The 6732-nt window shown below is 36.7% G+C and overlaps 1 long non-coding RNA gene across 2 annotated transcripts; it reads left to right on the forward strand.

Moving 5' to 3' along the window:
- Positions 1-6042, forward strand: LOC309513065. Of its 2 annotated transcripts, XR_014211262.1 has the most exons (5): positions 1-199; positions 434-881; positions 978-1129; positions 2778-2867; positions 4367-6042. It is a non-coding gene; the product is annotated as an uncharacterized lncRNA (long non-coding RNA). The 2 variants fall into 2 exon arrangements; XR_014211263.1 differs by lacking the exon at positions 1-199 and having other exon boundaries at positions 293-881.
- Positions 6043-6732: the final 690 nt, after the last annotated feature.

The raw sequence follows: 6732 nt of genomic DNA on the forward strand, positions 1-6732 counted from the left end.
GGAAACGGCAATAAGTAGGCTAATAGAGATTGAACTGTTAACGTTATACTTATGATTCTTAAGCAATAAGTGTTCAAATGAATCTTTTTATGTGATATTTCAGACGTGTTGAGCTTTTGAACATGTTTGCCAAGTTACACGACGTAACTTTGTAACACAGCTGAACGGGAAGGCGCCATATTCTTCTAGGCTGTTTATGGTAAGTATTAATCTCAACTGGTTTTGTCTAATATTAATTTAATGTATTTCCTAGGCGGCAAAAACTCAGAAAATGGTTTAAATTTATTATAATTCTGCATCAGAAATGTCGTCCTCTTTTTCGTTGACCCGTTTCCATTGAGTCCATTTAATATACATAACGTTAACGTTAGTGGTTTAATGTTAACGTAGTAGCTTTCACACATGAGCCTTTTATACGTTTTTTACATTTTAGAGATTATGTGTGAACGGATCCTAAACATGTTAAAGATGTGAGGAGCAGATGGCCTGCTTTATTTACCCAGAGACAGGTTAGCATTCTTTACTAAAACATGGGTTAACTGTTACTTTTGTAATACAGCATTGCCTTGCATTATAAACCATCTTTTTTAAACTACCTATTCTAAAACTTAAAACACTTATTTATTTATTTATTTTAATCTTTAGAACCCATTTCTCAATACTTGGGTTACTTTGTCAAAACTCTTCACACAGTAAGCACAACAGTGGTCTATGTGGGTTAAACTGTGGATAATTTATCACTGCTTTGGCACAAAATAAATTCAATGAATATATCTTTCAATTAATCTTTGCATGATTTCTTGTCTCTTACAGACAACCATTACCAAACCTACAGGCCAATCTGCACGTTTACATAGGCTACTCTTTTGAAAACTGAAAAGGTGACCTCAGTATTGAGAAAATGTGTCCTAGCAATTGTTAATAAAAAATAAAATAAAAACTGTAATATTCTAATTGTGGGTCTGTCATTTTACTAGATTGCTGCAAAATTTGGATGCATTGTGTCCACCGACATTAAGGCAACCTTTTTCCATGGGCTTGATGAGTAACGAGTAACGGATTTTTGCGGTTGTACCAAGCCAAAGACATTGGAGAACTCAAGACCCTGATTCAGTCTCTTAAGGATGATGTGAGTATATGTTAATTTATCTTTAGAAAAATGGTTACAGTGTCATATGCCTGATTAATTAAAATTTCCATGCAACAGCATAGGCGTGTTTCCACTATCAGGCCAAAATCGAGCATGCTAGTGCGTGCCAGGGCCAGTCGTGCTTACACTGTCACTTCCAGGGCTTGATCAGGCCTCAAATGGACTTCCTCTGGGCAAATGGCCAGAGCTTTTTGGAGGTTTTTTATTATAAAAAATAAATGTATCATGTTATTTTATCAGGCAACCAACCAGCTAACTTCAACATTTAAGACAATTTTAGCAATTTTCAGTTCTCAAAACTCACTTTAAAGGGTTAGTTCACCCAAAAATGAAAATTCTGTCAGTAATTACTCACCCTCATGTTGTTCCAACCGCGCAAGACCTTCGTTCATCTTCGGAACACAAATTAATATATTTTTGATGAAATCTGAGAGCTGATCACTCCTCCGTATAGGCTGCTAGGTGGCCCAAACTTTGTTGGCCCAGAAAAGTTATTAAAGAGATCTTTAATATAGTCCAAGTGACTACAGTGGCTCAATCTTAAGTATATCAAGCGACGAGAATACTTTTTGTGTGCAAAAACAAACAAAAATAACGACTTTATTCCATTATTCATTTCCTTCTCTCTGGGCCTCGTAGTGTTTTTGCGCTGCGCGTCTGTGTTATACGTCATCACGCATCACACACATGACCAGCGTTGGCCAATAGTGAGCCTACGTGGTGACGTGTAACACAGACGCGCTACGCAAAAACACTACGCGAACCAACTAGAGGTCCAGAGAGAAGGAAATGAATAGTGAATAAAGTAGTTATTTTTGTTTGTTTTTGCGCACAAAAAGTATTCTCGTCGCTTGATATACTTAAGATTGAGCCACTGTAGTCACTTGGACTATATTAACGATCTCTTTAATAACTTTTCTGGGCCAGCAAGTTTGGGCCATCTAGCAGCCTACGGAGGAGTCAGACAGAGCTCAGATTTCATCAAAAATATATTAATTTGTGTTCCGAAGATGAACGAAGGTCTTACGCGGTTGGAACAACATGAGGGTGAGTAATTACTGACAGAATTTTCATTTTTGGGTGAACTATCCCTTTAAGACACCAGCGAGTGTTGCAATTCGATGGAGATTCTGATCACTGTGAAGCAGATATATATTTATATGTGATGCTAAAGGCTACTTATGCTAACCATAGCGATAATAAATACACATGTTTTATGTCTCTTTTTTCCCTTTCCCTTTTTTTCCCATTTGTTGATGCTCTTTTATATGAAATGATAAATACCAGTTTGATTCAGAATGATTGATAAGCACTCCTGACACAAAGTAATAAGTTAATGTCACTGTAACATTTTTATTGTAAAACATTGGTCAAATATTGATACTAGAATCTCAAGTCTTAAGTAATGGTGGGGTTGTCTGATGTTGTTCTATGGAGCCATGTTAAGGGTGGGTTTGAGGGAATCACTGCAGAGCTACTGGCCTGAAAGTGGAAAGCCTTAGTGCTCGAGGTCCGAGGCTATTGGCCCTCTCCCGGCACGCTGTTTGCCCTGGCTCGCACTGGCATGACAGTGGAAAAGTGGCTTATGACTACTAGTTTTTATTTAAAACAATGTTTTTCATTGCAGAGCTTAAACCAATCTAGAAGAGCACTTGTCCTTTTTGGGTTTCCTTACTTCCTTAAAGAGGAACCCTCCAAGTTCATCAAAATTTGTGAGGTATGTAAATATCATGTTTGTTGTAATACAATAAAGTCAGGGCTCAATGCTAAGGATTTTTTTCTACTGGCTATCACAGATACACATATCATAGTATTGATGCTTAAACAATATATTGTTCAGACCAAGAAAAGTCTATTTTTGTGTTTTAAAATATTTTATCAACACATTGCACTTTTTTGGACTGCAAAGCTAAAAGTTTTTCAGTAAAATAATTTATGTCACATTATTAGTGTCATATTTGTTTTTTTGTTTGTGTTTTTCTTATGGGGATGGGGTTTGGCCAATGACTTTTCTTTTTTTCAGGGGAGGGAGTCTACCCCATGTAGAATGTAAAGTTCTTTGGAGTAACTGAAATAATTTTAAGCTATTTTAAACCGACGTGGCCAAGACCTAGCATTATTGGTTTAAAATAATTAAAACATTAAAGAACATTTGCCATTAATTGTACTATAGATTAGGGCTGAACGATGCATCGAATTTTCATCGTCATTGCGATATGAACTCGCGCAATGAACACATTGCAACAGACAGCCTGACACGATGAATAATGCCTGGTTCAGATTACAAGATTTTTGTGTCTGTTACGATAGTCACGGTGTCAGATTACACGATTTTGACTCTTGACTCGTGTCATGGACAAGAAACGTCAGACTACACGTTGCTTTCCGGCCAGTCATCGCGTGCCATCACACGCGCACACACACACACACTCACTGTCCCTCGCTCAATCACTCACTTGCGCTCTCGCGCTGAGTCGCGCACACACACACGCTCACTCGCGCGCGCACACACACACACACACACACTCACTGTCCCTCGCTCACTCACTCACACACACACACACACACTCACCCGCGCACACACACACTTGCACGCACACACTCGCACGCACACACTCGCTCACTGGCGCACACACACACTCACTGTTGCTCGCACTCTCACTCACTCGCGCACACTCACTCTCGTTTAAATACTCAACCCGTCGTAGAGGACCGTTAAAAAATTAAACATGCTAGTCTTTCTGTTGTGATGTCGTGAAGCATCGCAGATGCAACATAGGTTGTCGCCCACTATGACACTATACGAGATGAAACGATCGAATCTTGCGTCCCGACGCCCGTTGTCGTTTATGAATCCCCACAACACCCTACGTCAAACGGATCGTGCCAAAATCGTGTAATCTGAACCAGGCAGGTAATAAACGTTTGAGAATCACGCAAAGAACCTATTTGAGAATCACGCAAAGAACCTATTAAAGTACTAAGACATGGGAACAGGATAGCTAACATTCACATTTGAATATTTATCGCAAGTCGTATCGTCATTGCAATATTAAACAAAGTTATCGCACATCGCAGCTTTTCCTCATATCGTGCAGCCCTACTATAGATTCTATGGACTATGCAGGCTTGCCTCTGTTTAAAACTCATTCATTGTTAACCTACAAATGCTTTGCACTTTTATGATTCATAGTAATTTCCCTTTTCTCTTATTAGCCAACTGATGAGGAAGAGGTGGTGAAGGGGATGAATGTTGGACTCTTGGTGGTCACAGAGAAGAACACTGCAAAACTTCTCCCAAAGGAAATAATTGATGTGGCTGTGGTGTTAGAGGAGGAGATTGTGCTTGATGGCTTAAAGGACGTGTCAAATGCCTTTGCTGTACTAATGGGGCTTCTTTATGCTCTGGATATCACTTACCCCAAAGAGGTCAAATATACATTTGAAGTACTCCAAAAAGTGCTCATGAAAATTGGTGGCGAGGCATGTTCGCGGAATAAGGAACAAACTGTTCAGTGTTTAGTGGAAGAGGATTTTACTCTCCCCTACTCACACTCACTGACATTCTGACTTGATGTTTTTATTCATCAACTTTGAAGACAAAATCTCAGAAACAAATATAACTCTTTGCTAGCTCTAATGAAAAGGAGAAAATCATTTTGTTCAAAGATATGCAACTTCAATGTAAGTGTTTATTTTTTATATATGCTGCATCTTTCTCACCTTTTTTACCCCTGACCTGTTTTCATGCCTTATAATTGAAGTAATCCATGTGAGTCCAGTGGATTGAGCTCAAGTTTATGAAGTGAGTGCTTTTTTTGCACAAAAAAAACGTGAATGTGCGTTGAAGATTGATAGATTAATATTTGGGTAAATATTTTTATTTTTGCACTAAGCACTCACATCGCTTCATAAACTTAAGGGTTAAACCACTGGAGTCACATGGATAACTTCTATGATGTCTTTATAAAATTTCTGGGGCTTTAAAGTGGTAGTTGCATAGGCTGTCAATGAATGGACAAAAAGCTCTCAGATTTCATTAAAAATCTCTTAATTTGTGTTCCAAAGACGAATTAATGTCTTACAGGTTTGGAACGACATGAGGGTGAGTACTGACAAATTTCATTTTTGGGTGAACTTACCCTTTAAATGCTGTTTGAGAAATGCTTTTTAATATTCGTTGAGATTTGTTATGAATAGTGGCCTGATATTTTGTGGTTTGCTTGTCAATAGTTTTCTTATTTCATTCACTTTATGAGGTTGTACATACTCGCATACTCCATACTTGTATTGTTTTATTGAACAGACAAAATATTGTTTTGAGCAAATGATTTTCATGTGTAATGTTCATTAAATGGGTTTTTTGTTTTTAATTCTATTGCACTTAATTCAAGCTGATGTTAATGTCATCACACTGACATTTGTTTATTCTCACACATGCTTGACATTTATAGCAGCAGCTTGTATCCTGTTGCTTTAATGTATTTTTTTCAAACAGCAGTTAATTCTCTCATAGGCCTACTAATTTATACTAAGATATACTTGTCAGACAATTCAATGAATTAATATTTTTGTGAATGTTATAATAAATGTTAAAGTTATGGTTTATTTGTGCTCTGTTATTCCAGAATTTGTTTTAACAAAAAAGCTTTTGTCATGTTAAGTTGTGTTGAAGTTGACTTAACTCATAATTTTAAGGCAACCGTGTAAACTTCTTAGTTAATTGTTACAACAAACTATATGTAGTTAAGATTACGTTGAGTTAACTTAAAATAGTTTGTTCATATAATATTGAATTAAGTTGAGTGAATTTAAATTTGTAAGTTAACTTAATCCCTTTGATTGCTTGAATAAGTTGATACAATATTTAATCCTAAATTATGACAACAAAATCACTTGTTGTAAAAACTCACATTTTTAGGTTCAATGAACTCAAAATTTTAAGGCAACCAGGTAACTTACTTTTTTTAGTCAAACTAACAAATCATTTTTTACAGTGTAGTTAAATGGATCTTTTCCATAGTTTCATTTCCTGCTTCCGGTTCCATTCTGTCACTCACCATTTTACCTATGCATGTGTTTATGTGTGTTTAGATTGTGTCTATTAACTGATCCAAATATTCATAATTATAACAAGTTATTATTGATTATTAATATTTCATTGAGCTAACTCGTTACATGTGTTTTGGAGGTCTGCTACAATAGATTTACATGCATGATTTGAGTTGACTTTCTGAAGTATACAGCTGGAAATTCTATTCTAATGTGTCACATAGTAAAAGACCTTTGCCTAATAATATCTATAGGGTGTGTTACCAATTTTGGGGAGGGATATATAGTATATTTATATGAAATGACAGTTCTGCTTACTTAAACTTTGAATTTCTTAACTTACAAATTTTGAGGCAACTGATTGCCTTAAATTCTCTGAGTTTTGCCAACTTATTTGGGTTTACAGTGTAGCAGACCGATGGTTGGAGGGGAGCGGTTAAAGATATTCAACACAAACAGTCAAACTCATGCATCAGAGAAGGAAAGCCATTCCAGAGTGGAAGCAAATTCCGATTTTGATTAAAGATTAC

The sequence above is a fragment of the Leuciscus leuciscus genome, assembly GCF_965113295.1.
Source record: "Leuciscus leuciscus genome assembly, chromosome: 13".
NCBI lineage: Eukaryota > Metazoa > Chordata > Actinopteri > Cypriniformes > Leuciscidae > Leuciscus > Leuciscus leuciscus.